We start from the raw sequence: 22,736 nt of genomic DNA on the forward strand, positions 1-22,736 counted from the left end.
AGCCTTGCCTTCTGATCCTTCAGCATATGCCACTAGTAATTGCTTAGTTTTTCTTAGAGCTTTAGTCCTGCTCAAGTAGAATCTAAGCCGTCTGTGAACGTCCAAGGAATGCAGGATTCTCTCCCCTTTGTTCTGCGGATTTGGATAAAAAGTTGGCAGATGAATTGTTTGGTTAAGAGCCACACTGGAAACCACCTTAGGCATAAAAGTAGGATTTGTCCTCAGAGACACCCTGTCCGGGTAAAATATGATAAAAGGCTCTACAGCCATGAGGGCCTGTAGCTCTGAAACTCTTCTTGCTGAAGTAATTGCTAGTAGCACAGCTGTCTTCCATGATAAGAACTTTATATCAGCGGTAGCAGCTGGTTCAAATGGAGGCAGGGTGAGTTTTTCCAACACATAATTGAGGTCCCATGCAGGTAATGGTGATCTTCTAGGGGGCCTTACATTTTTGGCTCCTCTATGATATTGCTTTAGTAAGGGATGAGAAAAGATTGGTGGCTCTGTGTTGTAATGAGCCGAAATGGCAGAGGCATGGATTTTGATCGATGAGAAAGATAAGTATTGTAATAGCTGAGGAATATTTGGTTCTGCTGTATCAGTTCCGTGTGCTTGATTCCAAGCACAGAATCTCTTCCATTTGTCAGCATAAAATTTTCTAGTACTAGGCCTTCTGGCTTCCAAAATGACATCCATCACAGCTTTACTGAGAGGTGTTGTGTTTGTATGATTACCTGATTAGCCATGCTGCCAGGTTTAGAGTCTGTAGTTGATTGTGAAGGATCCGATTGTTTTGCTGGGACAGTAGTTGTGGTGTTTGAGGCAAGGTCCAAGCTGGGTAGTGAGACAAGTTCCTTAGGATTGGGTACCAGTATTGGCGGGGCCAGTCCGGGGCAATTAATATCATCTTTGGCTTCTCTTGTTTGACTTTTTGGAGGACCTTGGGTAGAAGAGGCAGAGGAGGAAAGTCATAAACTGATAGGTTTTTCCAACTGAAGGATAGGGCGTCCACTTTCCATGCTTGTCCGTGATAAGTCCTTGTGCAGAATCTTTTCAGTTGATAATTTTGGGGAGAGGCAAATAGATCTATGTCTGGGCTCCCCATTTGTCTGTTATCATGCTGAAGACTTGTGGATTTAGTTTCCACTCGTGAGGATCCATAAGGTTTCTTCTTAAATCGTCTGCCAGAGTGTTTTGTTTTCTTAGCAGGAATTGAGCTTGAAGATGTATTTGGTAGGTCAAAGCTGTGTCCCACAGTGCCATGGCTAATCTGCAAAGGGGGTATGAGTGTGTGCCCCCTTACTTGTTTATATACCACATGACTGTGGTGTTGTCCGTCTTTATCAGTAGTTGTCCTGGATGAAGTAAGTCCTTGAAGGCTGTTAGGGCATTTTGAACAGCTAGCATCTCTTTCTGGTTGATATGTAGATGCATTTATTTTGGTGGCCATATGCCCTGAATGCATCTTCCTGCCATGTGGGCCCCCCAGGCATAATCTGATGCATCTGTTGTTAAGGTTTGGCTGGGAGGGGGTAGAGTGAAGGGCCGTCTCATGTTTTGGTGACAGGCCTTTGCCCACCATAGAAACTCCTGTTGCAGACAGGGAATGAGAGGAATCATTGTTTCCAGACTGTGTGAATGTTGACTCCATAAACTTTTTAGGTAACATTGAAGTTTCCTCATATGCAGTCTTGCATATGGAATTAGTAGGATGCAGGATGCCATGAAGCCCAGAGCCTGCAGAATTTGTCTTGCAGAAGACTGTTTTTTTGTTGCCATCAGTTTGAAGTAAGTAGTCAGTTGCCTTTGTTTTTCTGGCATAAGGTAAGCCATCTGGGCAGTTGTATTCAAGCTTGCACCCAGGAATGTTATCTTTTGAGAAGGTACCAGTTGTGATTTCTTTTTGTTTATAGTGCACCCTAGGCATGTTAGAAGCCTTTTCACAAATGTCAGGTGTCGAAGAAGAGTGTCCTTGTTCTCTGCTTGAATGAGACAGTCGTCCAAGTAAGGATATATCTGTATACTTCTTTGTCTGCAAAATGCAATTACTGGTGCCAGGCACTTTGTAAAGACCCTGGGCAAAGTAGATAAGCCAAAGGGTAGTGCAGAGAATTGGTAGTGCATTAAGCCAGCCTTGAATCTGAGGTATCTTCTGCACGACTGTCGTATTGGGACATGCAGGTATGCCTCTTTTAGGTCTAATGTCACCAGCCAAGCATTCTTGCCCAGCATGGGCAGAAGCTGCTGCAAAGTCAGCAATTTGAATTTTGGACTGTCCAGGTATGCGTTCAGAATTGATAAATCCGGTATTGGCCACCAGGCCTTGTCCTTTCTGGGTACCAAGAACAGTCTTGAGTAAAAACCTTGTCCTTGTTCTGGTACTGGTTGAATGGCCCCCATATCCATGAGGGAAGTAACCTGTTTCTGTGCCTCTACCCATTGATTTCTGGGCAGATCTGGCCAACCGTCTGCCACTGGCAGAGTGTGGAAATGGAATCTGTATCCCTGTGATACTATGTTTAGTACCCACTTGTCCTGGGTTATTAACTGCCAATTTTGAGCAAAAAGTGCTAATTTTCCCCCTAAGGGTGCTGTCAAAAGATAAGTGCTTGGTGTAGGCAGAAGGAAGTCATTGGGATTGTTTTCTGTAGGTTTGCACTTTATCTCCCCCTGATTTGGTGGTAGATGTGCCCCATTGCTTTGACCTGTATAAATATTGCGCCTGGTATCTGGAACCCTTTGGGCATCTGGATTTGCCCCTTTGAGCTCTGACACAGAAAGGACCAATTTTTTGTAGGCCAGTGTCTACTGAATCTTGGTGGCTGCACTTGTAGGAAGTCTTTAACAGTTTGCATAGACTTAGCTTTGTCTTCCATTTTCTTTAAAACCTATTCTGCCTTAATACCAAACAAAGAATCATGCTGTAAAGGTGCATCTAGCAATTTAGCTTTAACATGATCAGGCAAATGTTGTTCCTTTAACCAGACATGCCTCCTAATCACAGATCCAGTAACTGCGGCCCTGTAGGAGGCCTCTAAGGAATCAAACCCACATTGCGAAGTATGCTTTCCAACTTGTTCAGCTGCATGCAATAATTCCTGCAATTCTTTATTTTCTGCACATTCTGAAATCATCATCATTTTCTGTTTCAGCAATCCCATAACATGTTGTTGGTACTTAAGCATGTGAAATTGACAGTTTAAGGCCCTGACTGCCAAGGTTGCAGATGTATAAACCTTTTTTCCCCATCTGTCTAGTGCTCTTGAATCTTTGTCAGAGGGGGTAGGGTTTTTTGCTGTTGAGGCCTTAACTCCCTTTGGACCCTGTGAAATAGTTTTAGGGTCAGCAGCAGGGTTTCTAAATAAAAATGTATGTGAGTCAGGGACCCTGTAATATCTGTCAGGCTTACTGGGAGACGGAGGTAAGGAGTCATGGGTCAAGCTTGACTCCGAAAACACATCATCCACAATGTCTAAAATGGGGAATGGCTAAAGGCTTGTGCTGAGGGAGAAGAAGGAAATCCCTGAGCCTCTTTTTTGATTCTGAGAAGTCTTGACTCTCCCAGTGAAAATGATCCCTCAAAGTATGCAAGGTTTCTCCAAATGAATAATCCTCTGGAGGAGATACAGATGGAATAGACTCCTCAGCATCAGAATCCTCTTAGGGAGGAATAGATAATTCCTGATCAGAAGAGGAATCAGAAGAAATAGAAACCGGATCTGAACATTCATAATCAGTGTCTTGCCTAGGCCTCTTATCTGGAGGGGGATGGGTACCCATGATCATGGTAATAAGGTCTTCAGCCATTTTGATCACCTGTTTTTTAGGCATAGAGGCCTGTGCATGTGGCTCAGGCATCAGTTTTTTAGTTTTAGAAGTTGTCTTTGTCTTTGGTTTTGCAGCTGTCATCGGTTTGATATATAAATGTTGAGGTCTAAATACACCCTCAGAAGCCGGTGCCTGCTCAGTGGCTCCGGACCCATCCGAGGGAGATACTCAAGGTATTGGACTGACGGATGTATCTTGCGGCATGCCGGACTCCACATGGGTGTCGGTAGAGGCCTATGACTCGAAGGAAGCGGGTATCAGGGGCTGCGAAAGGGCCTCACTGAGTACCGGTGAACCGGCGACTGGCTTAGAAGCTTCTTCGTTGGTTTTGGATCTCGACTGCCTTTCTCTGTCCTTTTCTTTGCGTTTTTTATGTACTCCGGTAGTCGGATTGCTATCCGATGACTTTTCTGGGTAGTTAAATCTGTTTCCAAAATACTTTGATGCAAAAATATACTGACGCTTAATAGTGCGTTGGTTAAATCTAGCACAAAACTGACAGCCAGGCACGTTGTGATCAGAGCCTAGGCAAGGAATACAGTATAAACAGAAATCCTTAGGAGGCATTTGCTTCCCACAAGTAATACAATTATTAACTTTTTATGACATCAGTAAAAGCAAGAAAAAAGTTTCCCCAACGGGGTACTCAGCTTTAGTGAAGACTTTGTTTCTGAAACTCAAACTCGAATATTTCAGTAGTCGGCCGACCGTACTTGCGAAATGCTTCTGCTTCGGGCACCGTGCGGCAAGAAAGACTAAAGAAAATGGTGTCGGCTGCATGTTGCATACCCCCGACGACCTAACATCATGGAAGAGAAGACAGCAACTGACGCAGGACCCAAGACTTTGGAATTCAGGCCGACTGAGGGCAACCTGCCAGCAGATTACCCAAATGTAATGACTGCGACAGTGAAACACGAAGAACATCTGCAAGGATGTCTGGCTGATGCAGGTTGAGCAAACTTGTGTATGATATACATTTTATTACAAATGTAGCCTGAGTTTATGGGTATACATTTTTATATCGTTTAAGCTAGTCCAAGAATCACATACAAGATTAACCGTTAAGATTCACAGGAGTGGGTGGGTTGAACTGCACATCTCCTGAGCTAAGATGACCTGAGATAAAATGAAGGATTAATCTATGAGTATAGAAACTGAGTTTTAAATAGCAGTTTTTTTTCCTTTAAATCTCGCAGAGTAGCATATCATATTGTATGAACCTGTTTTAGTTTTTCGAATCACTTCTCAAGCATGTAATTGTTTTAATGACCCATTCTTCATTAATCCCTATGATTTGAAATATTGTAATCAAGCTACTAATGGTCCTCTGGATCAATATTCTTGTGTTAACCTATAAACCTATATATAGATTTACTTCCGTCATTTCTTGAGCACATAACAGTTTTAAGAATTCATCATACTGGGGTGCTGTTTGCATTTGGGGTTCTAATTAAATGCGTCACTGCTTAGTTAGCCTATTCATTTCAGTTTTATTTTGTTTTCTTTCTGGACAGCTGAACTAATTACCTTTCAGCACATTCTACATCTGCATTATTACTTATATATATATATATATATATATATATATATCTTTGATGTTGCTGCAGACATATCAATTAATACAGCATTCTTTTATGCATAGGTACTGCATAGTATTTATATCACTGCTAATTTCTTAGTCCCACACTTCTCCCTCTGAGCTTTTAAACAGCTTTTGTTGTCCCCCCTCCCCCTTGTCTTAACTCTTCTTCCACTGCAGCTTTCTTAAGCTCACCCATTTTTTTGTTGTCTGGGTATTAATTTGTTTGATTAATAACATTAAGCTTGTTGGCATTTTTTCAGCTGGATTTTTCTGACTTTGATTTTTTTTTCATGTTCTTGTTGCATATTCTCTTTTTGGGAGAAATTCTAGGTTTACTGCATAAAAGAAAAATGATTTCCTTCTTATCCTATCAGACCAGACCTTTTCCAAGCCGTTTGTTCAGTTAATCAGTTTAACTTCTATGCACTACGAATTGTTAAAGCCAGGGTGCCAAGATCAGGCTATAACTCTGTGACAAGATTTCTGTCATCCCTATAAATATGTTGCAGTAGTAGTTCTACTAGCTTCCATTTTTATTCTCATCTGTTACTGCAAGATGTGAAACACTACAAAAACAAGTTTATGTTTTTTTTTTTTTTTTAGGGTTTCTAATACTATGACAAGAATGGACTTCACTCTTAGGTCAGGGGACAATTAAGCTTCATGAAATTAGTTTTATTTCAGTTTGAGATTGTTCATTATTGTTCCTCTTTAATTTCTATAAATGTTTTAGATTTCTAATACAGTGACTGGAAAGGACCACATTCCTGACTCAGGGTACGATTATTGTTCAAGACAGTAGTATTGTTTCAATCCTTAATGTTTGGCAAAAGTGCTCTTATCAGCACCCATAAAGTACAGTTTTGTACCTACCATAAATGTAGATGTTCGAGCGTTCACCCTGCTGCAGTCATCACACTTGGGTTATCCTGCCAACAGGTGGTCCCGCAGTCGGCCTGAATTCCAAAGTTTTGGTCCGGCGTCGGTTGCTGTCACTTCTTCCCTGACGTCAGTGCACCAGGGGTATATAAGAGGCATCCAACGCCATTTTCTTCAGTTTTTCTTGCCCCAGATGTCAGGTGCCCCCAATAGGTAGGCAAAATACATGGTTTACTATTGAAATGTCGAACGGCACTACATCAACTGTACTATAGTCGAACACGGAAGTTCGAAAATAGTAATGTCGACGACAAAAAAACAATCTAGGACTGTGTTTTAACATGGGTCGAGGTAGGGGAGATGTTTGTAGATCTGAATAATACTGAACACCTACCTCGACCCATGTTAAAACCATTCCTAGATTTTTTTGACGTCGACATTACTATTTTCGAACTTCCATGTTCGACTATAGTACAGTCGATGTAGTGCCGTTCGACATTTCAATAGTAAACCCATATATATATATATATATATATATATATATATATATATATATATATATATATATATATAGAGCTAGATAAAAATAAAACATTACCATTAGGGACAAGCAAATACACCACAGAGGTTGTATAGGATAGAGTGGTATAGATAAGTTCAGCTAATTCAGAGGGGATGGAGGGAGGGTAACCTGGACTGCAGCAGGGTGAACACTCGAACATCTACATTTATGGTAGGTACCAAACTGTACTATGTTCATCGTGTTACCCTGCTGCAGTCATCACACTTGGGTTGAATCCCAAAGTTAAGGATGGGAGGTGGAGTTAAGCAGGGTTATAAGAAGCTAGTAGGCCCTGCAAAACTGCAGTGGCAAAACCAGTTCTAGTCTTAGAATATAGAGGTAAGTGATGGTGGTTGGTGAAGGTGTGCACTGAACTCCAAGTTGCAGCTTCCGGAATATCCTTGGTTGGCACTCCCCTGAGAAAGGCTGCTGATGTAGCTGTAGCCCTGGTGGAGTGGGACCTAATGTTAGCAGGTACCGGTTTCCCATGATGCGTGTAGCAGAAACGTATGCAATACCCTATCCATTTAGAAATAGTCTGTTTTAAGATCACTTTTCCTTGTGATCCTGTAGCATAGGCTGCAAAGAGCTGGTCAGTTTTTCTGAAAGCCTTAGTTTTATCCAAGTAGTAACGTAATTGCCTGTGAATGTCCAAAGGGTGCAGGAGTCTTTCTCCTTTGTTCTGGGGATTTGGGAAAAAGGTGGGCAAATGAATGGTTTGATTTAGGGCCACACTGGATGCCACCTTTGGCATAAAGGAAGGGTTAGTTCGTAGAGAGACTCTGTCTTGATGAAAAATGAGGAAAGGCTCCACTGCCATTAGTGCCTTTAGCTCTGAGACTCTTCTAGCTGAGGTTATTGCTAGTAGCAGGGCAGTTTTCCATGAAAGAAATTTTAAATCAGCTGAAAAAGCTGGTTCAAAGGGCGGCAGTGTAAGCTTTTCTAGAACAAAGTTGAGATCCCAAGTAGGAGTTGGTGCTCTCCTTGGCGGTCTTATGTTCTTAGCCCCTCTGAGGTACTGTCTTAGGAGTGGATGTGAGAATAAAGGAGGATCCGTTTTGTAATGAGCTGAAATTGCTGAGCCGTGGATCTTAATAGATGAAAAGGAAAGTCCTTTGTGCAACATCTCAGTTAAAAATTGTAGAATCTGAGGAATGTTTGGATCAAGGGGATTTTGGCTTTTAGCCAGGCGCAAAATCTTTTCCATTTGTCTGAATAGGTTTTCCTGGTGCTGGGCCTCCTGGCCTCCAGAATGACATCCATAACAGCTTTGGATAGAGGTGTTGGCTGTTTAGATAATTTGCCATGCAGCCAGGTTTAAAGTCTTGAGCTGGCTGTGTAGAATCTGATTGTCTCGCTGGGTGAGCAGGTGAGGAATTTGTGGTAAAATCCATGGTGGGCGGTGGGCCATGTTCCTTAGAATTGGATACCAATGCTGGCGTGGCCAGTCTGGTGCAATGAGCATCATTTGGGGCCTCTCTAATCTGACTTTCAGCAGTACCTTTGCTAGAAGAGGCAGTGGAGGAAAGGCATACACTGTTAATGTTTTCCATCTGAATGAGAGGGCGTCCAATTTCCAAGCTTGTGGATGGAATGTCCTTGTGCAAAATTTTTGAAGTTGGTAATATTGGGGGCTTGCAAACAGATCTAGGTCTGGGCGTCCCCATTTCTGAGCTATCATTGCAAATACTTGTGGATCTAGTTTCCACTCGTGTGGATCCATGATGTTTCTGCTTAGGTCGTCTGCCAATGTGTTTTTCTTTCCTGGCAGGAATTGTGCTTGTAATTGAACCTGGTAAGACAGTGCAGTGTTCCATAAGGTAATTGCTTGCCTGCATAGAGGGTAGGAATGTGTGCCCCCTTGCTTGTTTATGTACCACATTACTGTGGTATTGTCCGTCTTTATTATAAGTTGTCCTGGGTGTAAGAGGTCCTTGAAAGCTGTTAGGGCATTCTGTACTGCTAGCATTTCTTTTTGATTGATATGCAGATGCCTCTGATCTTAGTCCATTTGCCCTGAATGCACTGTCCTACCATGTGTGCTCCCCAGGCATAGTCCGATGCATCTGTTGTCATAGTTTGCCTGGCTATGGGTAAGGTAATAGGCTGACCCTTGTTGAGGTGACATGCCTGTGCCAACCAAAGAAACTCCTGTTGAAGGCAGGGAATGAGTGGTATTCATTGTTTCCAAGCTGTGGCGAGTCCATACGCTTTTCAGGTACCATTGTAATTTCCTCATATGCAGTTTTGCAAATGGTATTAGTAGTATGCAAGATGCCATGAATCCCAAGGCCTGCAGAATTTTTCTTGCAGGGAGTTGGGTCTTTGTTGCCATTATTTTGTAATACTGAGTCAGCTGTTGTTGCTTGTCTGGCGTGAGATAAGCCATCTGGGCCATTGTATTCAAGCTGGCACCCAGGAATATTATGTTTTGTGAGGGCACTAGTTTTGATTTCTTTTCATTTACTGTGTACCCTAGGCAACTTAGAAGGTGTTTGACAAATGCCAGATGCTTTAAAATAATGTCCTGGCTTTCTGCTTGAATAAGGCAGTCGTCCAGGTATGGGTATATTTGAATTCCTCTTTGTCTGCAGTATGCTATTACTGGTGCCAGGCATTTTGTGAAGACCCTGGGTGCAGTAGATAAGCCAAAGGGCAGTGCAGAGAATTGATAATGTGTTGAACCTGCAATGAAGCAGAGGTATCTTATGCAATTTTGTGATAGGGACATGCAGGTATGCCTCCTTGAGGTCCAACGTTATTAGCCAAGCATTCTTGCCCAGCATGGGAAGAAGCTGCTGTAGTGTTAGCATCTTGAATTTTGGTACTTGCAGATAGGTGTTCAGAATTGAAAGATCCAGAATGGGTCTCCATGCTTTGTCCTTTCTTGGGACTAGAAAGAGTCTTGAGTAAAATCCTTGTCCTTGCTCCTGTGTAGGTACCTGTTGAATGGCTCTCATGTCCATGAGAGCTGTAATTTGTTTTTGTGCCTCTGCCCATTGATTTGGTGGCAGGTTTGGCATTCCTTTTATCCTTGGTAAGGTATGAAAGTGGAATCTGTATCCTTGAGAGACAATGTTTAGGACCCATTTGTCTTTTGTGATGATGTGCCAGTTGTCTGCAAAAAATGCTAATTTTCCTCCCAAGGGAGCTGCCAGGAGAGATTTGCTTGGTAGTTTGAGGATTGAGTCATTGTGTTTGTCTTCTGTTAGCTTGGGGCTTTGTCTTCTCCTCCTTTCTGGGTAGCAGTACCCCATTGGCGAGGTTTGTAAGGGCCTTGTGACTGACCTCTGCCCCTTGGACGTCTGTATTTGCACCTCTGTGATCTGTCAGAAGCTGAAAAGGACCAGTTTTTTGTTGGCCAACTTCTGCTGAAACGAGGGGGTTGTACCTGCAAAAAATCCTTGACCGTCTGCATAGACTTTGTCTTATCCTCCATTTTCTTTAAAACCTCTTCTGCTTTGACACCAAATAATGCATCCTGCTGTAAAGGTGCATCCAATAATTTTGCTTTAATATGATAAGGAAGGGTTTGTTCTTTTAACCAAGCATGTCTACGTATGACAGAGCCAGTAACAGCTGCTCTACAGGAAGCTTCCAATGAATCAAATCCACATTGTAAAGTATGTTTGTCCACCTGTTCAGCTGCATGCAACAGGTCCTGCATTTCCTTGAATTAAGACTGTTCAGTATGTGTGCTCATTTTTTGTTTTAATTGAGACATTAGGAATTGCTGATATTTCAGCATGTGAAACTGACAATTTAATGCTCTCATAGCCAGAGTTGCTGAGGTGAATATTTTCTTTCCCCATCTATCTGGAATCCCTTTCAGAGGGTACAGGGTTTTTAGCCATAGAAGCTTTAGCTCCCTTAGGACCCTGGGACATTGTTTCTGGGTCAGCCACAGGGCTTTTATAAAGGAATTTGTGTGAGTCAGGTACTCTGTAGTATCTGTCTGGTTTGGCTGGAGCAGGGGGTAGAGAGTCTGGATTTAAACTAGAGTCCAAGTAAACATCATCCACAATATCTAAAACTGGAGGGATAGCAAGTGGTCTGTGCTGGGGTAGTAAAAGGAAATCTCAGAGCCTTTTCTTAGGATCAGAGTAGTCCTGGCTTTCCCAGTGGAAATGTTCCCTCATGGTATGTAAAGTTTCCCCAAAGGAGTAGTCTTCAGGGGGAGATACTGAGGGAATAGAGTCTTCAGCATCAGAGTCTTCATAAGGTGGAAAAGTGTAATCCTGTTCCCCAGAAGAATCTGAGGAAATTGAAACCTGGTCAGAGGAAGCATAATCCTCCTCTTGTCTTGGTCTTTTATCAGGAGGGGGATGGAAACCCCTGATTAGGGTAATCAAATCTTCAGCCATCTTAAGCATCTGTTTCTTAGGCATGGGGCCTTGAACTGTAGACTGATGTACATTAGGTTTTAAAGGTGTTTTAAGCTTAGCATAAGATTTAATGGTGAGTGTAGTCGGTCTGAAGACACCTTCTGCAACCGAAGGTGTTTCCACTGTACCGGGGTCTACTTCTGCTCTGGTGTCGGAAGATGGCTGCGTCGGCCTAGTAGACTCCGCTTGAGAATCCACAGCTGTCTGGGGTTCCAGTTCTGCGGTCATCAGGGGCTGCGTAGGCACCTCACTGAAAACTGGAGACAGGCCCAGCAGAGGCCTCGAGTCTGGCTTGTTCCTAGGCTGCCTGTCCTTATTCTTGCATTTTTTATGTATGCCGGTCGTCGGCTACTCTGACGGCATGATATAATTAAATTTCCTACCAAAGAAATGGCGTGCGAAGTCAAAACGGCGTTTGATAGTTCATTTATTAAACCTAGCACAAAACCGACAACCTGTGACGTCGTGGTCTAGGCCTAGGCAAGGAATACAACAGGAATGGAAATCCTTATGAAGTATTTGCTTCCCAAAAGAAATGCAATTGTTAACTTTTTCTGACGTCGGACTGAGGCAAGAAAAGGTTCCCCAATGGGGTACTTAGCTTTACTGAAGACTTCGGACTGAAATTCGAATCGAAAATCTCAGGTGTCGGCCGACTGGCACTTGCGAACTGCTTCTGCTTCGGGCACGGTGTGGCAAGAAAGACTGAAGAAAATGGTGTTGGATGCCTCTTGTATACCCCTGGCGTACTGACGTCAGGAAAGAAGCGACAGCAACTGACGCCGGACCAAGACTTTGGAATTCAGGCCGACTGCGGGACCGCCTGATGGCAGGATAACCCATGTGATGACTGCAGCAGGGTAACATGATGAACATCTGCCTCCTTCAGTTCCTATCAGGTTACATGTATTGGTAGCATATTTAGGTACAACTGAACATTTTTGTTTTATTAACCCTATTACTTTTACTAGTACTGGAATAGTCTTTATGCCTTATTTCTCTAGTTTATGCTTGCAAAACTGGTATTTTATGACTCTCTCTCTACATAGGGCACTATAATTGCTGGATGTAGCTACTTCAACAGTTGATACTTTTGTCCTTTTTCTCTTTAACTACCATATCTGTTTTTTCTTGCTTTTTTAACAGTTGGTATCAGATGATCTCATATAATCAAAACTTTTTCATTTTCGATGTGGTATGACCAAGATGGCGGACAGCAGCAAATGTTGATCTGTGACTGAAAACTTTTCTCTGACAAAATATAATAAAAAAATAAATACAATTTTGACTTACTTGATAGATAATTTTATTCACTAGTAGTCAGAAAAAATATATAGCTTCAAGTTCTTAAAAAGCTGTAATTTCCTGTCATAATGAGCCATTAAAAAATGGTACTCAGGATTCTTCTGTTAAAAAAAGACGTCCAGTCACTAATATCTATTATGCAGGATGTATTACTTAAAATGGACAAACTGGATACCAAAATAGAAAGCTTCAAAGAAGAGTCCAGAAAAAAGATGGAGCATTTAGAAATTGTTATGAAACAACAAAGTGCGCAAAACAGCATTATGGAAGAAGCTTTAAATGATCACAAAGGGAGAATAACCAAAGGTCAGTCTCAGACTAAATTTCTTTTAAAACAAAAAAATAGTTAATGATTTTCTTTTTCAGCTGTGATACAAAATCGGAATTGACAGGACACAGTAAGGCCTTGCTGAGTCTAATTATGATGGCTGCCAAAAAAAGCAATTGCTAGAAAATGGAAATCAAAGTCTAAACCAACTTTACTAAAGTTGTGAATCTAGCAAGTGATAAAATAGCTGGAATCGAGATCTTTAGAAAAGGTTAGGAGCAAATTGCATAGGAAGAAATGGGAATTGTGGGAACAATACATGCAGAGGAGGAACAAGGTTTAAAAGAAGGCAGGATTTGAATGAGCTATGTAATGTATGACCAAGAATGACTTGATAAGACTAGAAGTGATGTGTAATGTTTGCAACTACAATTATACCAATATGTTTTTTTTTTATTTAAGTGTATGAATGCCTGTGCCATATGTGATAATTTAATAAAGATGTTTCTTGTTAAAAAAATCTGGCTCACAGATAAAGGTGATGATTTAAAAAACAGACTGAAATTAATTAACAGAAGAATTTATGGCATGCCTGAAAATTATGATGAAAACAATATAATAAATTCTTAACCTGGCTACATAAAGCATTAAATCTACCTGAAACTTTATCATTTGGAATTGAAATGGCACATAAATCCCCGGGAGTACCTTTAAAAAAGGAGAACTCACCACCACATTCAATTATCTTTAAGCTTATGCTCAGCTTAGAAAAGATCAACTATTAAAAACAGCATGGTCCAGCCCATCTATGTGAACATGTAGTCAGATACAACAATGATTATTCCAGTAAAGTAATGAGTAAAAGAAAAGCTTAATTACCGCTAATTAAAAAACTTAAAAAGAACAACATTAAAGGACCTTTAGTATTTCCTGCAAGGATAAAGTTATTTCTTTCTGAAGGAACTAAAATATTTGACACACTGGAGGAGGCATCCATTTTTGTTAACTAAAATAAAATCCTTAATAATACTGAAGAAGTGGATTGGAACACTACATCTCTTTAAGAGGCAGACTGAGCTGAATTCCTGGAAAACTGCTTCTAAAATTAAAAAGCTTAAAAACAAATGACTTTTATTCTCTGACTGCAGGGCTTATTTCCTGAAACAACAAATGTATCCCTTTAAGTAAAAGATTTGTCTTGGACTTTAAGCTTCAATATATATGTATGTATTTGTATTATAAGCTAAAGCATTTTGCATGATCAGGAATATAAATGGTTTTACTGATTTACTTTATTTATATTGAAAGACCCTGCCTCACAGTTAGACGTTGCCCGTTCGATTCTCAGTTAGAGCGTCTTCTGTGTGGCGACATGCGTGAATGGGCGTTCCTTCGTTGAAGGTTGTGCATTAGGCCCGGCAAGCCAGCATGTAAAAACTCTACTGCCAATCATTAGCGGACCGGAGTTCCGCTGTGACGACCCCTAACCGGGAAAAGCTGAAAGACACAACATATTGAAATACCCTATATATTTCATTTAACTAAACTTATAAATGTATTTCTAAAAGTTAAATAAATGCTTTCTGTAAGAGAATGTAATTTAATTATAAGCAATAGACTTGGTAACTTTAAAACTTTGCTTAGTATGTGCATTGCTGAGTTAACCGAACATAAATAATATGCTAATTAGAAGTATTAAAGTGCTTGTATTTCTGGTTTCTTTGTTCCTGTGTAACACTTTCCTTTCACAAGTTGTTTATAAAGTAATTAACACTTAAAAATGCTTGAGAACAAAATAATGTTCCAGTTCTGTGAAAATGCCCGATTCTTGCTTGCCCTGCTTCCCACCTACTCCTTGAGCTGTTTTGAAGAAAATCCAGGTCATAGAAGAGTTCAAAGTTCATCACTGATGTCTGTAAAACAGAAAGTGCCTTAATTGTGGCCATGATGAGGAGGAGAAAAATATTTGAACTTCTGTTCAAGTATATATGTGAGAATTCTACTCAAAATAGTATCTTTATAAAATATTTATTTAGAAATAAAGAGCTGGTAAAACAAAAACTATAGTAATGTTTTATACTGGAGCTGTTGGAGACATATAGTGTGGTTACATTTTTCTGAATAACAGCTTATGCTGTAGTGTTATTCACTCTAACTTTACATATTAATGGGATGAAGTAAAGTTATATGTTTGTTAATGATTAGAACAATTAAAAAAAAATTAAGAATGAGAAACTTGCAGTGAAAATTAGCAGCTGCTCTGCTGTGAGTTGTCATTTTCACATGCTATAATCAAATTCTGTCAGATGTCAAGCTTAGATCAGAACAGCAATTCACAATGGCTAAAAACACATTCAAATTAACAAGCAGGAATTCTTTTATAGTCAATATTGCTTATAATACTAGAATTAATAAGAATAAACATCTTATGAATAGTATGCAAATGCTAAAGGAATGAAACATCTACCACGAAAGACTAACAAAAAAGAGCAGTATCAGTAAGTTAAGAAATGTATACACCTACTGTAATCTCTAATAAAGAGAAGATTAAATAACTCTGATGGGAGACTTTAGAAATGTAAGTTGCATAAAATAAGGTAGAACATCAGTGGACAAATAAGACAAAAATATATTTAAATAAACTGTGTACAAGAAAGATGTACATTACAAATACATGCATATGGCAGAAATGTGAATGTACAAGATGTAATATAATTTACACAGAAAATCATTTAAAAATGTTTGAAAATATCCTGAAAGTTGAAATTTGAAGCTTGGTCATATGCACTTTGGAGCTTTTTCCATATTATATGTTTTTAGATTCACTAAGACTACCTGAAATACCTCATTTCATAAGTCAAATCTGAAATGTGAGTGTTATATTGCTGAACCAGTACATCCATTTTAATACAAAGTAAAGTAGATTTTTCAAGATGTTCAAACCCAGGAAGGGAGAATGGGATTTGAATTAAGCACATTGTAACTTTTGAGTCCAATATAGACTGCAAATGTTTTTTGACTCCACAGAAATAGCAAGACATTCTCTTTGACCTTAATAATGTACATATTTTTTATGAACTAAGTTTAATAAGCTAAAAGATATTTAAATATTTTGATATAGGTTCACAAGAAGGTACTGGGCTATCTGCCCGAAGGGATGTATTAGCCCAGCCACATTGTGTGGTATTCACCGCCCCTTTGGTTAGTTCCCTAGGCCCTTGATCTAGCAGCTAGTACCCTTGGCCCCTATCTAGTAGAGCTGTTGGTATGATCCCTGGTGTGAACTTTCTGTTACCCATCCACTCGTCAAGGTTTCTCTTGAAGAGTGATAGTGAGGGGCTCTGTTTTATGTAGATTGGGACCTTGTTCCATAGCAAGGGAAGTCTTAGCGAAGGGAATCTATCCCTCCAGCATGTTCTATTCATTGTTGTGCTGAGGTTTATATCCCTAGAGCATGTAGCTCGAGTAGATTGGATTTGGCTAAGATGGAGCATATTCAACAGTTCTGAGTTGGACATGGTTCTGTATGTTAGACAGAGATCACCTATGAGAAGGCAGTATGCAACAGAGAAAAGCCTTAGTTTTTTCAATCGTGCTGCATAGGGCAACTGTTTGAGGCCAGTAATCCTCTTAGTGAGGTACCTCTGTGGTCTCTCCAGCTGCTGGAGATGCCTGGCCAGGTACATTCCAATTGGTGCATTGTACTCAATAATGGGTCTGATGAGGGAAGAGTAGAGGGGCACCACTACATCCTTAGATCTTGATGTGAACCCTTTTGTGATCAGATGAGTCACAGAGAAGGATTTTCTAACCACCTTGGCAACATGGTTATCAAAGGAAAGCTGACTATCTACTTGGGTCCCTAGATCCCTTATTACTTCTTCAGATTTCAGGGGGTTACCTCCTATGTGGTAGTTCGCAGGTACTCTGTTTTTTTCAAAGGGGATTACTATGCATTTTTTAGCATTTAGCTTGAGAATATGGCTTTGACACCATGCATCAGTCTCATTAAGGCCCTTCTGGAGGATATCCATGTCGGCCGGAGACTCTATTGTAGCACCCAGTTTGCAGTCGTCTGCAAACTTGGTCAGCCACAGCCCTTCAGTGCTTGCCTGTACTTCTGAGAAGTATATGCCAAACAGGTGGGGCCTCAGGACAGAGCCCTGAGGCACACTGCTCGTTACTGGTCTGGATTCGGACATATATACCGCTATTCTTACTTTGTGGGATCTGTCTGAGAGCCAGTTTGTGATCCATCTTGTGACATAAGGGTTTATGCCCAGGTTGGTGAGTTTATCAATAATACCCGAATGGGGAATGGTGTCAAATGCTTTAGCAAGGTAAAGGTAAGCTGTGTGTACCTCCTTTCCCTCATCTATAGCCTGAGTAACTGTCTCAAAGAAGTCCACCAGGTTCAGGAGGCATGATCTGCCCTTGACGAAGCCGAACTGTGTGGGGTCAAGTGTTTGGAGGTTCCCCAATCTCTCCATTGCCTTACAGATCAGACTGGTCAGGCTTATTGGTCGGTAGTTCCCAGGGTCAGTTGTGGGCCCACCCTTGTGCAGCGAAGCCACCGTTACTGCGCGCCATTGTATGGGCACATATCCTGTCGAGAGGCTGAGACTGAACAGGGTATTCAGATGCGGGGATAATTAATTTTGGAACTCGCATATTACACAGCCCGGGACACCATCTGGTCCCATGGAGGCAGTGTTTTTAGCTTTAGACAGAGCTTTATTAACCAACGTATCAGTAATAATTGAAGTTACACAATCCCCTGGAATAGTAATAGGCCCTGCAGGTGGTGAGGGGGGAGAGAAATTTGCACTGAACCTGTTGTTGATGTTGGCAATGTTAGTGGGGTCAGTGTATTTTGTTCCATTTTGTACTAGCCATTTAGGTTTTTGATGTAACCATAGAAGGCCGTATGGTTATCCTTGGCAACTTTCTTTTCGAAATTGGCTTTAGTTGACTTGATGAGGGCCCTCAATTTCTTACTAATGCTGATCAGGGATGATTTTTCTACTTGAGATTTGGCTTTTTTTTGTATAAGTCTTCTCCTTTTATTGTATAGTTTGCTTATGGCCGGGGTACACCAGACTGGTTTCGTCTTGCTTGAGGAAGGAGCCTTGGTTTTATTTGGGATAGCACGGTCCATGCAATCCTGAAGATGTATATAAAGTGCCTTGGTGTAGGATTCTGCATCCTGGATATCATTATCCTTCTGCAAGGGAATAGTGAAGCTTTCCACTTCTGATGCAAGTAGTTTGAAGTTTGCTTTGGAAAGGTATTTTATGATGGTTTCTTTGACTGGGGGAGGTGGAGGGGTGAGGATGTCCAGGGTTATCAGTTTGTGGTCTGATCTGACCAGAGAGGGAGTAATAACGGGTGTGGTACAATGGGCGCCCATATTTGTGATGACTAAATCCAATATGTTGTCCCCTCTAGTGGGAGAACACACCAGTTGTTCAAGGGCATTTGAATATATAAATTCTATGAACCGCTGGGCATAGGAGTTAGAACTTTGGTAGTTCACCCAGTCTATACCAGGGTAGTTGAAATCACCCAAAAGTATGGTGTTGGGTAGGACCTTTATATTTCCCATGCCTCAAGGAATGCTGAGTGAGCATCTTGGGACATGGTGGGTGATCTATAACAGGCTACAACTTGAAATGTAGTTTTGCCTGCTGATAGTTGCGCATGGATGATCTCTGGGGCATCATGCTGTGCCACTAACCTGGAGATGTGGGTATCCTTGATGAATACGGATACACCTCTGCCCTTTGTTCTGTGATCTGGTAACTGAGGCCGGAAGGTATGATAGGAATTGTAACCTGGTAGTGCTGGGGTGCTCTCTGGATCCTTGAACCAGGTTTCTGTCACTGCACAGTCATCGATTTTCTCCATACTGAGCAGTGCCTCGTGTGCATGCATTTTGAGTTTGAGACTTCTGGCGTTGAGTAGCATTACCCTTAGTTTTTGGTTACCTGTGCTGGTTACGGTGGTTGGTTTGTCCTTTGAGCCTTGCCTAAAAAAGGCACTATGGGGACGGCAAGAGCCTTGGCAAGTATTCGAAAGCCTAGGGGTGACAGGTGCAAACCATCTCTGGTGAAACAGCGAGGCTTGTCTATCATGTCATCCCAGGCAGACAGACACTGGATCCCCTTAGAATGACATCAGAAGCTTAGCCAATTGTTGAAATTGATCATTTTGTCTTTGTATTGTGGTATCATTCTAGGTGAAGGTAGTATGCTACTCAAGGTCAGGGTCATACCAGCTTGGGCTACATGATCAGAGAGCTCCTCAATGTCTCTTTTCATGTAGTCCAGGGAGGTACGTCTTAGATCATTCACACCAACATGTACAATGACAGCGTCATACTTGTACTTGTTCTGGAGTGACCTAAGTGCCTGTGTTATGTGGCGGATCCAAGCACCAGACAGGCAGCTGACAGTAACCTTCTCCTTGTTCAGCCTGGTGAGTGGAACATCTGTGTGCCTTACTATAGAGTCTCCTATTACTAGCGTGTTGGGTATGGTATTTTGCCTTAGGGGCTGTCATGAGGCACACTGCTGAGGTGAATTATGTGTTTTCTGGCTTGTGTTTGGAAGTGCAGTTTGCTTGCTTGTCTGCTTTGGAGGGCCCTGTTTCTTTTTCATATAGGTACCTAGTGCCTCCAAATATGTTTTATGTATTTATGTGTATGTTTTGCCGGTGCTTGTTTTGTAGATCCATGTGTGACTGGTGGTGTGATGCTAGTGTGTCTCTTCTCCTCTTGACTGTCTGTTACAGTCATGGGTTGAGAGCGCTTATCCTCCAGTCTGGCTGTGTATTTGCATCTCTCACAAGAGTTTGTGTCTAGAGGTAAGAGGAGAGGGTTGTCTGTATACATGAGGCAGTTGTGACATTGCCTCAGGATGCCCAATTCCACCAGATGAACTGGAGAGTACACCTGAAGCTGACCTCTGGACATGCTTGGAAAAGTAAACTTTACTTGTCTTGCAGACAATCGAGGGTCTTATGCTGTATTATAATAGTGCTGTCTAGGAGATTTGGAAAATAATAGTGCTGTCTAGGAGATTTGGACAAGTGCTGATTTGGGTTATGCAAGTGCTGCAATAAGAGCAGCTGATCTGAAGCACTTGAGTTGAGGCTTGCCTAGTTCTAAGAGAAAATTTGCAGCACAGACTTTGTGGAGCCGGGAATAGTATACCCCAGCTAACCGCCGCTGCCCGACGCTACTCTGTGCGCAAGACCGTGCAAAAAGACAGAGAGATCAAGGAGTTTGGAATTGACCCAAAATGGCCAATAAAACTACAGTTTCTAGGCAGTAACCACTCCTACAGAGACAGGCAGGCTGCTCAGTGTTAACCACTGCCACTGGTGAACACAGAGACTTCCCTTTAGCCAAGTAAGCACTGGCCTCCAAGAAACTTACAAACAGTTCAGAACAGCAACTCTGTAACTGAACTTTTTTTTTAAATTATAGAAAGTGGGGAAAATAGCAAGATGTTTTTTTTTTGTTTAAGGATAGCAGAGACACACAAGTAGCAAACTAGTCAGAATAGTGCAATAAATGACCCCAACACATGTGTGCTAGGTCAGAGGCAGGTAAAATGCAATTTTAAGAAAAAAAAATTTTAAATTAAGCGCAACACAAAAAATGCAATAAACAGGCTCTAGGCATGTTCTAAATACTGTTTCTAACACAGATATCAACTTTTACAAGCAAGAAAACGCCGAAAAGTAGGCAGCAATGCAGTTTTTCTAAGAAATAAATCAGAAGAAAATACTTAAAATCTCAAAAGTGGCTCCTTTCTTCTCTCAGCATTTTCTCCTCTTGGTAGGTGCTTCAGCAACAACTATCAAGCCTGGAAAGCTTTATCATAGTTACAGTGTTGCACAATATTAAGATGTAAGCATGTATTAAGATATAGGCATGTGTACTTTTAGAATTAATTCAGAGCTTTTGTTAGATCTATACCATGATAAATAAATAGATGCATTGATTTTCCTTTTGTATATCTATCTCTTCAGGTCACATACTCTTCTACTTGTTTAGAGATCTTATTATAATGCTGAATTATCAAATAATGTAGGAATGTTTAATGGATGATTTATACTATTACATAAATATGTACATATTAAATACTCCAACAAACAGTGTACTGTGACTAATATAAGAGGATTATTAAACTTTTATGGAGAAATGGGGAATAGTTTTAAATGGCAAAATATACAGCTAAATTAATAGCCTCTTATTATTTTAACATATATAATATTACATTATTTGCATGTCATGGTAGCTTTTGGGTAGTTTTTGATGAAATTTTAGGTGATGGTAAGTAGAGAGATAGCACAGTAGCTTGTCTATTCAGTAGGCAAACTAGTAACTTCAGAATCCATGGCAGATTGTCTTTTATTAGTATTATGTACACAGTTGCAGTTGTAGACTTCTTTCTGTTTTTATTTATGAGTTTTAGTAGTTTAGTTTGTAGACGGGAAGAATTAAAAAACACGTGGAATGTTAAGATAGTGTTGGAGGAATGCATTAGAGTCTTATGTACAACTACCTTAATATGGTGGATACATGTGTGATATCAAATACACAGTATGGATAGTTTTAATCTATTTATTAATGTAAATGTATTAAAAATGGCAACAAAAGGAAATCATTAATGAGATATCTAAAATTAAATAGAGAAGACATTATATTCTTGCAAGAGACTCACTTGACAGATAATGATATACAGTATTTAAATAATTTAGGTTACAAAATGCTTCTTTTAACAAAAACAGTACAGGAATTGCTATACTTTGGAGAAAATCTAAAATCAGAACAACCCTTGCCACAACATACTTACTACCCTCTCTCTTGTACAGTATATGTCTGTACTACATCCAAAGCTTTGCTAAACTCAAACTTGAAACTTGCTATAATAAAATCGCCAACTTCACAGCCAACTCCAAATACTCCACCCATCACTGTACTGCCCTCAAATCACTGAAATGGCTAGAGCCTCCTAACTACTTCTCCTACCTACAACTAACCACAGCTCACAAAATCCTCTTCAAACTCCAAGACTGCCCGGCTCTGAGCTCTAGTTTTAATTAATATCTTCCCAACAGGCCACTTAGATCGGGGATCAGAAGCTCTTACAGGTTTACAAACCTAATCTCCCACGCAGCCAGCTTCTTTACTCATTCTCAATAGCCAAGAACTGGAATGCTTTACCTTTACCCATTAAAGCTGTTTAAAAATTCCCTTCATAACCACCTCTCTTCTTGCTGGAAATGTACTTGGACCAAGCCCCCTTAGAAAATTGTGTAACTACCAAATTTTGTTGTCATCACTATTTTTGTTAAGACAGTAACACTGTAGAGGCAGCAGATAGATCCTGTAACTTATATAGATACTTATGACCAGAATAAAACAAAAACAAAAAAATCCATACAGAAACACATCTGAATAACTCCCAATGTAAAAGCAAGTAAAACTTTAATAGAGAGGTAAGCGCTTTCACAATTATTGTATTGCGTCATCAGACCATAGCATCAAAAAACGCATAGAGGACTTAAATAGTTCAAGCATTTACAATACTTATTCAATTAACCAATCAACTCAAAACAAGACACACCTAAAATAAAACCATGGAGAAACCCGTAATATAGTTCACATCCTGAGCTTCCTTGCTTTTTAAAACCGGTTTTAATTAAATACATTCGAGTCCATGACCTGTGTGTGCACTAAGCCTAAAAATACAATGAAGCTCTATTCTGTCTGTTTCATTAATTATCTCCCATCCTAACATCCTCCTTCATCCTCCTTTACAACCTCAAGAACTTGGAAGAGGAAACTATGTTCTTCTCCCTCAGTATTAAGATCTTTTAGCAATGCACTATAATCTAAGCCCTTGTGGGCAT

This window comes from Protopterus annectens, chromosome 10.part0 (genome assembly GCF_019279795.1).
Source record: "Protopterus annectens isolate FY-2018-M chromosome 10.part0, PAN1.0, whole genome shotgun sequence".
Taxonomy (NCBI): Eukaryota; Metazoa; Chordata; order Ceratodontiformes; family Protopteridae; genus Protopterus; species Protopterus annectens.